Consider the following 15,202-nt stretch of genomic DNA (forward strand, 5'->3'; position numbering starts at 1 on the left):
CTTTCATTTTTACTGTAACTATTCTGGTGAATGTATAATGACATCACACTTCTGTTTTAATGCAGTGTTGCTTTTTCTTAATGACTAATAAAGTGCAATTTTAAACTACGTTTTTTAAAAATAATGCATTACTTAGAGCTACTTATTATAATTTATTAGTATGTTCCAGTGATTTTTCTGGGGAATCATACCTTCTTGCTTTCCATTTCTTTTACTTTGTTTTTTCCTTCACCATGAACTTCATTATTTAAGAAGTCTTCTAGAGATTTTTTAATGTAATCATTTCTAGTTTTTATATCTGAAAATATATTATTTACATTTGATTTATGTTTTAACTACTTTAGAGTTTTATATTTCCAGTACAATAACAATAGTATTCCAGAGCTTTGTGGCATTTGTGGGTGGTACTTAAGATGATAACATGATGATAATGATGAAGATCATAAAGCGGAGGTATTTATTTTTGTTGGGTTAGTGTCCACTACCCTACTTAATCACTTGTATCATGCCCCACCAATGATTGATTCTGAAAAATTTTGCATGATTGTCTCTACTTTGTCTATCACATTTGTCCTATTTATCCTTTTCTTTCCTTCTGGAAATCATACTCAATTTATATGGAGACTCTAATTCTACACTCCTTGTTTTTAATGCATTTTAAGTCTTTTATCCATTGAATGTTTTTATTCTTTTTTTCATGAGAACTTCTCCAGTATTCCAGACTATTTAGTGGACTCATTGATATCTCTGTTATAGTATCTAATCTATTTAAATCTAGACTTCTTACTCTCTTCCCCAAATTCTCATGTAGTTTTCTCTAAATCACTAAATGGCAAATATAATACTATATAGTTTCAAGTCAAAACCTTGGAATCATTTTTAGTCTTTTCATTTTCTCAGGTTCAACACATTAGGAAAAACTATCAAGTATATATTCAGTATCTAATGACTTCTCGGCCCTACCACCACTTCCGGAATTTTTGTCTGCATAATTACAATAAATTTCTAACAAGTATCCTTGATGTCATATGAAATATTCCCCTTTCCCTCTGCTAATATTCCTTACTTTGAAATGTACTGTGCACAATTTTAATATAGCCACTCTAGCTTTTTTTGGATTCATGTTTGCATGGTATTCCCTTTTCCATCCTTTTACTTCTTACCTACCTGTGTCTTTAAAGTGTGCTTCTTATAGATGGAATAATACTGGATGTTGGTTTTTTTTTTTTCTTTTCTTTTTTTTTTTTTTTTTTCTTTTTTCTGGGACAGAGTCTCGCTCTGTCACCCAGGCTGGAATGCACTGGCGTGATCTCAGCTTACTGCAACTTCTGCCTCCTGGGTTAAAGCGATTCTCCTGCCTCAGCCTCCTGAGTAGCTGGCACTACAGGCACGCACCACCACACCTAGCTAATTTTTTTGTGTTTTTAGTAGTGACAGGGTTTTGTCATATTGGCCAACATAGTCTCGATGTCCTGGCCTCATGATCCGCCTGCCTTAACCTCTCAAAGTGCTGAGATTACAGGCGTGAACTGCCGCACCCAGCCTAATTTCTACCTTCTAATTGGAGTGTTTTGGCCCTCTAAATTAAGTTAGATTATTGATATAGTAGAGTTTAAGTCTACTGTCTGGCTTCTTGTTCTCTGTTTTTCTTAAAGGCTATTTCTTTTACTTTTATTTTCCCTTTTGGATTTGAATGTTTTCCTTTTCACTTCCAGAATTGGTTTACTAGATCAGGCTTTTATTTTTGTTCTTGTTGTTTGCTTACTTTTTTCTAGAATTTGCTCTAGAGTTTATATTGTGAATCATTAGTCATTTGAATAATATGATATGATTTTACATATAATATTAAAAACCTTACAATATTAGATAATTATTTTCCCTTCTCATCCATTGTGCTATTGTTGTTATGGTTTTACTTCTGCCTAAATATCTTAAAATAGATTTTTTTAATTATTGCTTTAAATAGAAAAAAAGTATTTTATATGTATTCATCTATATTTACCACTTCTTGTGCTCTTTATTAATGTGTATTAATCCAAATTATGAATGGGTATATTCCTTCTTCATTTAAATTCATATGGTATTGCTATGAAACATTTTAAAGTTAACTATTCTATGTATTTTTCCAAGGTAACAATTATCCTTTCCTTTATTTTGTGACAGCTTTCTCAGAGTAGACTTTAAATAATTAATCTGTTATACAGTTTTATATTTCTTATTTATGTAATTCGTTTATATTTTGGATATTTGTCTATCTTGTATATAACTAAAGTTTTTCCCTGTTATGTTTTCTCGTCTCCGTTTTGCATCTAACTTTATTTTGATTTCTTTTGCTGTTATTTTATTTTTCTTCTCAGTGTTCCTAATTATTTGAGTTGAATTGAATCTCCTTTGCCTATCTTGAAATTTAATCTTGACTACCGAGGTGATTCTTTACTTTTTAAAAAATTTTTCTTTACTTGGTTAATTGAACCCTTTTTTCTTGTCTTCCTGTTTACTATTCACTTATGCAATGAGTCAAATTTTCATTTTGTGATGTGTCTTAATGTCATTCAGTGCTTATTTAAGGATATTTAATTATGTCGATGTTTTGTATTTTTCTCTACTTTATTGAGGGTTTGAGGGAAACTTTTTTTATCACCTGTAATGTTTTGATTATCAACTATTTTCTTCCTCAAGTAGCATTTTATAGTATTGCCTATTTTACTGATTTATTATTTTGAAATCTCTAATATTTTCCAAAAAACAGTTATAAGTATTTATATGGAAGCAATATTAAGAAATTTGGGTTGCTGTTTAGGTTTCTTAAATCAATTTTATGGTTTTATTTTGGTACACGTAGCCCTGTTTCTTTAATGAATTGCACATTTTTATGAGAGAGGGAATATTGTGTTTTCTAATTTTGAGATATTTTTTCATTTATGTAGAACTTTTAAATGACCTCCCTTTACTTTGTTTTCCTTTTCAACACTGAGACACTGCGTGTTGTCTCTCCCATCAAACAAGTGTTTCTCACTCCTAGAGGCATAGTCTTCTTTTGACTTCACTTCTTCCTTTAAAATATGTATATATATATATTCCCTAAAACCAATGCTCTCATTCACCAGGATTCAGAGGTTTGTTGTTTTTTTCTCCCATTCAGGATAGAACTTTATTTTACAGGAGTAGTTCTCATCTGTACTTGTCAACTTGGCTGCCATTACCATCTTTTGTATTCCCCACAATCCCCGCTCAATATTGTTACTGAGCTGGAGCTCATCTTATGGTTTTGGATATTTACTTCACGGCAGAGTTTTAAATTTAACTTCATGCTATTCTTGTAGGTGTGTGCTATGTGTGGAGTTTTGTTGTTGTTGTTGTTGTTGTTGTTTCTTTTGTTGATTGATATGGTCTATATTTTTGTGTAGAGTTTAATCTTTAGGTGGTCATTATGAAAAAAAACTGTGTTAAGTATAGTGGTTTAAACTGTAATGGATAGTGCTCAATGACCTTTTCAAAGGCTTTCTTAAAAGGCTAAGTAAATTTTATGCTTAATTTTATCTGATAGGTATTCTGTAAAACAAAAAACAATCAGTATGACATGGTTCCTTAATGTTTCTAATACTTGTTAGATATACCAATTTTATTCAAAAAGATAAATGTTATTAACATTTTGAGTTTCTTTTGACGTTCTTGCATCATTTGTAAGACCCAGAAACACACTTTTAATCAATCTGCTCACTGTCCTTGTAGTTAATTCTGTTCATATTCTGTTCTCACAGATTGTATTAGTTTCTATTGCTGCCATAATAAATTTTCACAAGCTTAGCCATTTAAAATAACACAAACTTAATATCTCACTGTTTGGTAGGCTCCAGGTTGGATCAACTTGTTTCTCTATTCTCAGTTTCACAAGGCCAAAATCATACTGTTGTTCAGCTCGGCTGTTGTCAGGAGGATCTGGGAAGAATCAGTTTTCAAATTCAGACTGTTGGTAGAGGCTACTTCTTTGAGCTTGTAGTACCGAGTTTTTCCTTCCCTTGCTGGCTATCATCTGAGGACTGTGTTAGTTTCTTGAGGCCTATTTTTGGTCATTCAGCCTGAGTCCCTGTATCTCAGAGCGGCAATCATGCATCAAATCCTTCTCATGTTTGTTTGGAACTTTGTGACATCTGCTGCTATATCTCCTGCTTTCAGCTGGAGAAAGTTCTCTGCTTTTAAGGGCTCATGTCATTAGCTCATGTGGTTCACTTGGATAAACCAGAGTACTCTCCCCATAAGTACACCTGTGTCTGCAAATCCCTTTTGCCATGCAGCATAACATTCACAGGTTCCAAAAGGTATGTTTGGTTAACCTCATAAATAATTCAGTTTCAGGTTGCCCATTTAGAGAAACCTCTCCCCAATTTCATTGCTGAATTTCTTGAAATACTTTTCTCATAGTTTAAAAAATTAATTTAGCTTGTCTCTCTTTTTTCATTTATGAGCAGTGTATTTGAAAATTTAGCTTCAGTAATTGTTTAATTCCTTCTCTGTATATGAAACATGTATTTGTTCAATGATTTTACTATCTCATGTAATCTTCTCATTAAATTCTTTTTTTTTTACCTACCATGTTTTATTTTACACCTGATCACCTCTAATCACACTCTATATTTGTATATTGTGTTATAGCCCACAGTTGCTTAAAATATACAACCTAATTTAATCCTTGTGATGTAAATAACTATGCCCTTTCCTGCTAAACAATATTGGAAATTCAGAGAACTTCAGTCTTACCTTAAATCACATGATTAAAAAAAAATATAGCTGAGGCTTAAACCCATTGTTTCCTTATGTGACATTCTTTCATCTTTACATTACTTTGTACTGACCATGAATGTTTCAAGTCTTTGTTCACTTAAGCTGCATTTCTATATTTTTTATAAAACCTTTTCTGTGCATGTCATATTTTATGAAAACTCTGATATCCTGTATATATTAATATTTTACTAAAATTTCAAATGGTTTATGTAATTTATGTTATTTAATGAATGTGCCTATATTTTATCAGCACTCTCTTTTCTAAAATTAAGTATGTGGGATGCAGATGCAGTTATTTGCATTCCTAATATGATGCACATTAGTCAAAATGAAATATTATAATTTCCACACTTTGAACAATGGAGTTTTGTATCAAGTTGGTTTATTAGCTATTTATTGACTACCTATTTCTGTTAAGTCTTATGCTAAAAGCTAGGAGTATCAAAGATGAGAAAAACATGATCACTGCCCTCAAATATTATCTTTCAAGAAACAGGTCATCATAATTCTACCCACATTTTTCCAATAGTAGAAAAAAAAAAGAACAGCTAGCATTTTATCCTGTTAGAGGGTCTCAATAGGAAACGGAATTCAATCAAGATGTTATAACAAAAATAATGACATCAATTTTCCTTGTAAAATATTGATGCAAAAACCATAAGCAAAATACAGCATAATAAAATTAAACCAAGTTTGATATATCATGATGCTGTAAAGATAATAATAATACAAGGTTGCTTTACAACAAATGAAATCTATAGAAACAAAAATATATTCTACACGTGATTTTCTCTCCTTCCACTTCCCAGTAACAATTTTCTCACTTCCTTTGAACTCTATCAGCAGCATCCTCAAGTCCAGATTTCTACAACCTGTTCAAGACAGTTTAGGCATACTCAATCATGCTCCAGGACTTTATATCTGCCACCACTTTCTGCATGGTTCCAAAGCCACACCTGTATTTTAAGTATTAAGGTAGCAATCTCACTTTTTGGAATCAAAATAGTTTTCTGTTGCTGCCTAATAAATTACTGAAACTGTAATAGTTGAAAACACTACACAGTTATTATTTCACTGATTGAGAGAGTCTACTGTCAATACCAAGCACAGCTGAATCCTCTGCTCAGAGGTCTGAAGGCCATGCTTTCTCATTATGGTCTCTTTTTTCTCTAACCAGCAATGAATTTCTAGTGAGTCAGCCAGTGAAACAAAGACTGTCACAAGGTCACAGAATCATGGGAGTGATCTTTTCTCATCACTACTATATTCTTTTGGTTAAAAGCATGTCACAGTTTTTACCATACTAAAGAGGAGTTTCACAATTACTAGGATACAAGAATCATTTGGGATCATTTTATGGCATGACTGCCACATCTTCAAAATCCAGTTTTCTGAGATTTTCAAACTTGAATGGGTGTGTTGAATTTTGTCAAAGGCTTAGTGTATACATTAACTGTATCTATCTTATAATTTTTCTTATCATTAAGGTGGTAAAAGTGCAACAAACTTATCATCCTAAGATAAACCTGACTTGATCAAGATGTGTTACATATTTATAGAAATTAGGGTTTTATCTGAAATTTTCATTGAGGCTGTTTGAACTACATCCTTCAGAATTATTTTTCTTATGATATCTTTCAGGACATTAATCACACATTTATGCTAGCTTTGTAAAATTAACTCGGGATATATTCCTTTTTTCTATGTTTTAAAAATTGTGTAGGGTTGACATTGATTCTGTTTTTAATTATTATTACAATTGACTACTGAAGTTAATAATTAAAATATTTTCAACTTATGATAGGTTTATCCAGATATAACTTAATCTATCCAGGAACATCTGTAATTTGTTTAAATTTGTTTTACATTTTCTACATAGTTACTAATTTTTGCATCTGTTGATCGATTAGTTATTGAGGAAGGACTGGTAAAATCTTCAATATTATTATAAATTTTTATTTAGTTGTGTCAATTTCTGTTTTCTGAACTTTGCTGAACTTTGATGTTGTTTTAATAGATGTCACATCTTCCTATTAAACTGATCTTCCTATTATTATATAATGTTCATCTTTAGCTCTTATGATACAATTTGCTCTGAAATTGACTGTGTTTCTGATAGGCTTTGGCTCTGTGTTCCCCACGAAATCTCATTTGGAATTGTAATCCCCACAATCCCTATATGTGGAGGGTGGGACCTGGTAGGTGATTGGATCATGGGGGCAGTTCCGCTATGCTGTTCTCCTGATAGTTAATGAGTTCTCATGAGATCTGATGGTTCGATGTTTTTGACAGCTGCTTTTTCATATGCTCTCGCTTACCTGCCACTATGTAAGACGTGGCTGCTTTCCCTTCCACCATGATTGTAAGTTTCCAGAGGCCTCCCAGCTGTGCAGAACTGTGAGTCAATTAAACCTCATTTCTTTAAAAATTAGTCAGTTTCAGGCAGTTTTTTATAGCAGTGTGAGAGCAGACTAATATAGTCTCTAATATTAAAATAGGAACACCAGGTTTTTTATGCTTGCAAGTTGCTAGGCATTTCTTTTTCCACTCAATTATTTTCGACATGTGTGTGTGTTTATTTAACCTTCATATTGTAAATGCAACATACAATTTATGTTGTGTTTGCTAAATAAATATTTATTCCATTTTAGAGTTAATTTTTAGATTTTGCTAGATTTAACTCTACCATCTTGCTGATAGTTTTCAATTTTCCATTCTGTTTTGTTTCTTTCTTCTTTCTTTTCTGCCTTTTTGGGGGCTTATCAAAAGTTTCTAGAGTCCCATTTTGTTTTCTGTATAACCTCCTTAGCTGCCACCTCATTTTATATCATTTTTAGTTGCTTTAGGGCTTATAATATGTATGCTTATCTTCTCAGAGACTGTGACCAGCTTGTCAAACTTCACACTTCACACCTGACATTTCACTCTTCTCTCTCCTCAAATTAATATTTCCCACTTCGAGTTTCCATTTCCTGCTTCTCACTTTCCAGGTTACCAATATAATATATTAGTATATTATATTCTCTCATTCTATTTTCAGGCTCCACATCTTTTGTGTGACTGTCATATATTTTTAAGTTTCATATATATCTTGAATACCATTCTTACTGAATAATTATTTTTGCTTTAAGTAGTTGATTTTGTTTTAAGAAAATTATAAGTCTAAAGAGGTGTATTTTATTGTAATTATTTATTTATTATTTTTGATGTTCTTCATTCTTTCCTGTGGAAGTGATTTTCCATCTGGTATCATTTGTCTTCAACCTCAAGGGGACCAATTCAGATTAATTTTAGTGTATACTTGAGCTTGCAATGAATAATCTGTTTATGTTATTTGAATATTTATTTAGAGTGTCACTTTTAAAAGGTGTTTACCCCGATACATAATATTGAGATTACAGATTTTCTTTTTTACTTCAGCTGTTCAAGATTTTATTACATTGTCTTATCATGGAAAGTCAACTCTTGTTTCCTTTATCTATGACTGCTTAAATTTTTTTTATTCATATTTGGTGTCCAGTTGTATGACTCCAGTGTGCCTAAGTTTGATTATTTCTATATATTTATCCTGCTTGGACAAGCAAATCAGTAATATTCACTAAATTTTGGAGGTGTTGGGCCACTATATCTTGAAACAATTTTCTCAGTTTGTTTTAATATGGCACTCCAATAACATTTAGGACAGACAATTTGATATTGTCTCATAAGTTACTGAAGCACTGTTAATTTACATTTCTCTCCTTTTTCTTCAATTTTGATAATTGATATGTCTCCTAGTTGTTTGATTTTCTTTTGCCATTTCCATCTGTTAATAAGCCCATTCCATGAATTTTATTACTAATATACTACCTTTCAGTTCTATAATTTTCTATTATTTTTGAATAATTTTCATTACTTGCAGAAATTCTCTATCTTTTCACTCATGAATTTAGTTTTATTTTACCATGTTTTATATAATTATTGAAATATGCATACAGTATACACTTAAGTCACTCTTCTCTCATCTGGTTCATTTTAGGATCAAGGTCTATTTCCTGTTTTAAATTTTCTCAATTACAAATAATAATTTGATGCTTCTTCATAAGTCTAATTTTTGATGGAAGGTTTGATATTTTGGATAATACGTTGTAGAGACACTGTGTTTTCTAATTTTCTTGTAAATCATTTTAATTCTGAGTGTAGCAGGCAGTTCAGATACTGGATTATCAGTTTGAACTTCTGTAATTTTGTTTCTTTACTTGTTTTCCAAGCTCCTTTACCTTTATTGGACTCAACTGCTGAATTTTGTCAGAGTTTAGCTTTAGTCCTTCGTAAAGCAAGTGTGGCATATATGAGTTCTGCATTCTCAGCTCAGTGAGATAATTGTGCTCTGCTTGGATTCCATTTCTCTGTGTCACAATCTGCAAATTGTCTCCAGTCATGGAATTTTGATTGTAGGGATCACCTCATTTTCATTAGTGTCTATTCTTTCAAGAATCACAATTCACACTGCCTATTGTCCATTTTTGGAAAACTCTAATTTTATTACACATTTTGTGCGATATTATGATTGTTTATGTTGGCAATACTAGTTTTTTCTTCCTAGCTAACGCAGAATCAGTTCATCTTTTATAACTAATATTTATGACTCAATAAATCAATTCTTACTGTTTTCAGCAATTATGATTTATTGTCAACATTATCATTTATATAAATACATTTGTAAAATTAGGCAAAAATTATTATATTAATAATCACTATTATTATCACTTTTATGCCACAGCATGTCAGGAATCACAATAAAGTAGAAAATATTTTTCAGAATCCTGGTAAAGTCTGTGTTTATTCTAAGGACTGATATCTACTCCTTTTACCTACTTCTTAAAGTGATCCCAAACCTTAGAGCAGACGGAGTAAGTTAGGTTAAATGGCATTTAATTCGTGGTGTCTTCTAGAGTGCTGTGTTGAGGGGCTCACTGAGGACACATCCAGTATTATGAGAAGAGTTCATAACTTATGAGCAATGTGGGCCCAAAGGAGAATGTTGGTACACTGCATGTTTTTGTAATTATTGCATTGTTCATTTACATAAATTATGGAAAGAAAAATTCTCAATCATGCAAAAAATATTTTAGATATATTTTTAGCAGGATACTATATGCCACTTTATTACTGGATATTTCAAACCAATTGTAGGGTAGATAATTCTGCTCAGAATTATAAAGATCAACAATAAAAGACTGAAAGAATGATCACTCTTAGGAATAAAACGGCATATCAAGCAACATTAAATGTAAGGTTATACCAGGGCTTTTTGGTTCTGACTAAAGACGTCACTGTGCAACAAAGCCTATGCACATTGCCAGAATCTCTTTTTACATCTTTTGAGTGAATCCTGGTAAGGTGAATTTATGTTGCCACTTACCAACTGGTTGATATATAGACTATTGGAATATGTTCACCTCCCAGGAGCTTGATGAAATGACTCAAGGAGTAGAAAATACTAAATAGTTTCACAAGCTGCTTATCATACTTGTTTGACCATTGGAGCCAGTTTACCAAATCTAGCAGTGTACAATAAGAATATCCTGTATTTGTACAGCTCTATGTTATTTAAAATACATTATTACATACTAACATATTTTACTTTATATTGACCCTTAAAGTAAGTTGGCCAAGAATTATTATTCTCCCTTTAGAACTGAAAAGTTAAGTGATTTACACCAGGTCTCATAGCTGGTATAGTTCATAGCTGAGATTTCAGAGTCAAAATGCAATGGTGTTTCTTTTCTATGTGACTACCTCTTTAATGTAGCAAATATTTCCTTGCATTGACACAGGAAAGAATTTCTCTTTTTTTTTTTTTTTTTTTTTTTTTGAGACGGAGTCTTGCTCTGTTGCCCAGGCTGGAGTGCAGTGGCCGGATCTCAGCTCACTGCAAGCTCCGCCTCCCGGGTTTACGCCATTCTCCTGCCTCAGCCTCCGGAGTAGCTGGGACTACAGGTGCCGCCACCTCGCCCGGCTAGTTTTTTTTTGTAGTTTTAGTAGAGACGGGGTTTCACCGTGTTAGCCAGGATGGTCTCGATCTCCTGACCTCGTGATCCGCCCGTCTCGGCCTCCCAAAGTGCTGGGATTACAGGCTTGAGCCACCGCGCCCGACCAACACAGGAAAGAATTTCTTTGCTGCTGTGGTTTATTTACTATTGACCTTTAATTTAGCAGATAAGTGTTTCCAGTTCTTTCTGTGTATTCAGATGTCTACTTGAATGACACACTCATGGTCCTACTTTGGTATATTACAAGGAATGTTGACTGTCTTGTGTTTATTGAAGCAATCTCTGAAAAGTGCTCTGGCTAACAAGTTCAACATAAATACAAAATATTATTAGTATTATTATTGTGTAAATATTAAATATTTAATATCCCTTTTAAACATTCTTTCTCCCTCATGAAGCAACTATTACTTATAGCCTGTATGATATTTAAATAGCAGTTATTTTCCTTGGCTTTGTATTGTAGGGAACAATCCTGTCCATCCAAATAATTGTGGTGTTAGAAAATTTAATTCTGGTTTTAGGATTAGAAAAAAAAGGTATTCCACAATTTCTTGTACATTAGTTGGAACTCTGTGATGATGTGATCTGAAGGTAGGTTTAATACGTACATTTTTCATTACTTAAATAAAAAAAACCTAAAGTTGTAAATAGATTAATGACACATGTTTATGTCACTTAAAAAGACAAGCTTCCCTTACATGCACATACTTCAGAGTACTTAGAAGCTAAAATATAAAAATTTTCTTTATTAACTAAATTAAATTACCAAGATTGCAATTAGAAGCATTTGTTACTGTAATTATTATGTAAATTGTAAATGATAAATGTTGCAGGAAGTCAGGGACCCCGAACAGAGGGACCGACTGAAGCCATGGCAGAAGAACATAAATTGTGAAGATTTCATGGACATTTATTAATTCCCCAAATTAATACTTTTATAATTTCTCACACCTGTCTTTACTGCAGTCTCTGAACATAAATTGTGAAGATTTCATGGACACTTATCACTTCCCCAATCAATTCTCTTATGATTTCCTATGCCTATCTTTACTTTAATCTCTTAATCCGGTCATCTTCGTAAGCTGAGGATGAATGTCACCTCAGGACCCTGTGATGATTGCGTTAACTGCACAAATTGTTTGTGGAACATGTGTATTTGAACAACATGAAATCTGGGCACCTTAAGAACAGGGTAACAGCGATGTTCAGGGAACAAGGGAGATAACCTTAAAGTCTGGCTGCTGTGGGCCGGGCAGAACAGAGCCATATTGCTCTTCTTTCAAAAGCAAATAGGAGACTGATCACTGAGTTCTTTTTCTCAGCAAGGAATAGCCCTGAGAAAGAGAATGTGTTCCTAAGGGGAGGCCTCTGAAATCACCACTTTGGGAATGTCTGTCTTTTACAGTTGCAGATAAGGGATGAAATAAGCCCCAGTCTCCTGTAGTGCTTCCAGGCCTATTAGGATAAGGAAATTCTCACCTAATAAATTTTGATCAGACCAGTTGTCTGCTCTCAAACCCTGTCTCTTGAGAAGATGTTATCAATGACAATGGGTGCCCAAAACTTCATTAGCAATTTTAATTTTGCCCTAGTCCTGTGATCTCACCCTGCCTCCATTTGCCTTATGATATTTTATTACCTTGTGAAGCATGTGATCTCTGTGACCCACACCCTATTCATACACTCCATCCCCGTTGAAAATCACTAATAAAAATTTGCTGGTTTTGTGGCTTTGGGGCATCATGGAACCTGTTGACATGTGATGTATCCCCCAGACACTCAGCTTTAAAATTTCTGTGTTTTGTACTCTACTCTTTCCCTTTATTTCTCAGACCAGCCAACACTTAGGGAAAATAGAAAAGGGCCCACGTGAAATATTGGGGCTGAATTTCCCCTGATAGATAAAATTGAACTTTCTTTTAAAATATTATAGAGCAGATCTACTACTTTGTTTTCTTTTGTTATTAAACATCTATAGTATCTCCCTTAGAATTCATAGCATTAACTATCAACACTAATATAGTCAATTATTTGAGTGGAGGGAAGTAGAAAGTTTTGGGGGCATTCATATTTTTGTTAAAATCTCAGCTTTGCCACTGTCTACCATCTTAACCTGAAGCAAGTGATTTAATATCTCTGAACCAGTTTCATGATTTCCATTAAATAAAAAATAATATTTGCATTTAAGAGTTTCAATTGTGTATGAAAATATACAATATATGTAAAGTACCTCTCATAAAATAAGCAGAACTATAGATATTATAATGTTTGGTACTGCTGACTAGTTGTATGACCTTTGAGAAACCAGAAATAAGATTATGTTTTCTGTTTCGACTTCCTAACTATTCAATAAAACCTGAAATGCCACCTGCCTCTTTTCTGCCTTGAAAGAATGAAAAAATGCAGACAATAGTTGCTGGTTTGATGCCCAAACCATTTTCTTAATTTGTCAGGGAGTTTATAATCACAATATGAAAAAATGAAAAATTATTTTTAACTCTTTGAAAGTACGGTGCTCTAATATAATTAATATATCACTATACCCCATTCTCCTTACCTTTTAACTGCAAGTAACTTTTAATCAGGCAAACCATGCTCTGGAGGATGTATATAATGCATATTTATAGCACATATCCATATACACAGACACATTCTGTATGTTATTTTCCTTCAATTTTCAAAGCAGATAATATTCATGGGAAAATATTTGGTGAATGCAAACATTATCAGCATTATTTATAATAATAATAATAATAACTTTTTGGGATGGAGTCTCGCTCTGTCACTCAGGCTGGAGTGCAGTGGCACAGTCTCAGTTCACTGCAACCTTGACCGCCTGGGTTCAAGTGCTTCTCCTGCCACAGCCTCCCGAGTAACTGGGACTACAGTTGCAAGCCCCCATGTCAGGCTAAGTTTTGTATTTGTAGTAGAGAAGGGTTTCACTATGTGGGCCAGGGAGGTCTTGAACTCCTGATCTTGAGTGACCCACCCACTTCACTCTGCCAAAGTGTGATTATAGGTGTGAGATACTGTGCCCAGCCTGCAAACATTATTTTTATATCTGCTATTAAAAAAGAAATTCTGCTAGCTAAAAATTAACAAAGAGCAAGGAAAATGCCTAGAATCTGCAATATAATAAATATTTCATGTAAGCATATGTTGTCTCATATTCCCAAGCAGTATTGTGTTATCCAGGAGATAGAAAGAAAAAAAAGTTCCAGTGCAGCCTTGAGGCATGAATACCTTTTTTATCACATAAATGGGAAATCCATGTGTTTAACATAACCTGTTCTTACTCTAGGTGGGGAGCAATTTGAACTCAGTTTTTCTTTAGATGTTTAAACTTTTTTCATATATGACAGATTATTTTAAGAGAGGTTAATGAGATGCAGTGATTGTAGTTATTTGCCTTTTAAAATTACTTCTTTATGAAACATTTGTAGCTACTTGGTCCATATTTTAAACATTTCCAAGTATTATAATTTCGGACATGAGTTGAAAGAGATTGATGTACTATCTTTAATTCAATTATAATTCATTCATATGAATACTTTTTATATAGCTCTCATCTTGGCAACCAATAATTCCTCATTTTTATCCTATAGTGTGACCATTAATCATATGCTTATATTCAATACTTATTTAATTTTTATAATTTGTAAAATCATATAATATATATTTCTACCAATATACATCATATTTGGGCTTCTAAGACTTTGAAAGCTATTCAATATAAGTAGTTTTTATTCATTTATCACTTAATATTTATTTTGATTTTATTAACTTATGAAATATTTGTGATTATAAAATAACAGAATTATTGTATATATCCCTGAAATATATACATGTTGTGGGAAGTCAGGGACCCCCCGAATCGGAGGGACCGGCTGGAGCCACAGCAGGAGGACATAAATTGTGAAGTTTCTGGACATGTTATCAGTTCCCAAATAATCACTTTCATAATTTCCTTACTGCCCTGTTTTAATCTCTTAATATTGTTATCTCATAAGTTGAGGATGTGCATCATCCTCAGGACCACTGTGATAATTGTGTTAACTGTACAAATTGATTGTAAAACATGTGTGTTTGAACGTATGAAATCAGTGGCCACCTTAAAAGAACAGAATACAGCGATTTTGACAAGGAAGACACACCATAACGTCTGACCACCTGCGGGTCCAGGCAAAAAATCATATTTTTCTCTTGCAGAGAGCCTATAAATGGACGTGCAAGTCAAGAGAGATATCGCTAATCCTTTTTCTAGCAAGGATATTATATTAATACCTGGGAAAAGGATGCATTCTGGGGGAGGTCTATAACGTCTCTCTGGAATGTCTGTCTTATGGCAGTTGAGATAAGGACTGAGGATATGCCCTGGTCTTCTG

The sequence above is a fragment of the Rhinopithecus bieti genome, unplaced genomic scaffold, assembly GCF_001698545.2.
Source record: "Rhinopithecus bieti isolate Rb0 unplaced genomic scaffold, ASM169854v2 scaffold_25782, whole genome shotgun sequence".
Classification (NCBI taxonomy): Eukaryota; Metazoa; Chordata; class Mammalia; order Primates; family Cercopithecidae; genus Rhinopithecus; species Rhinopithecus bieti.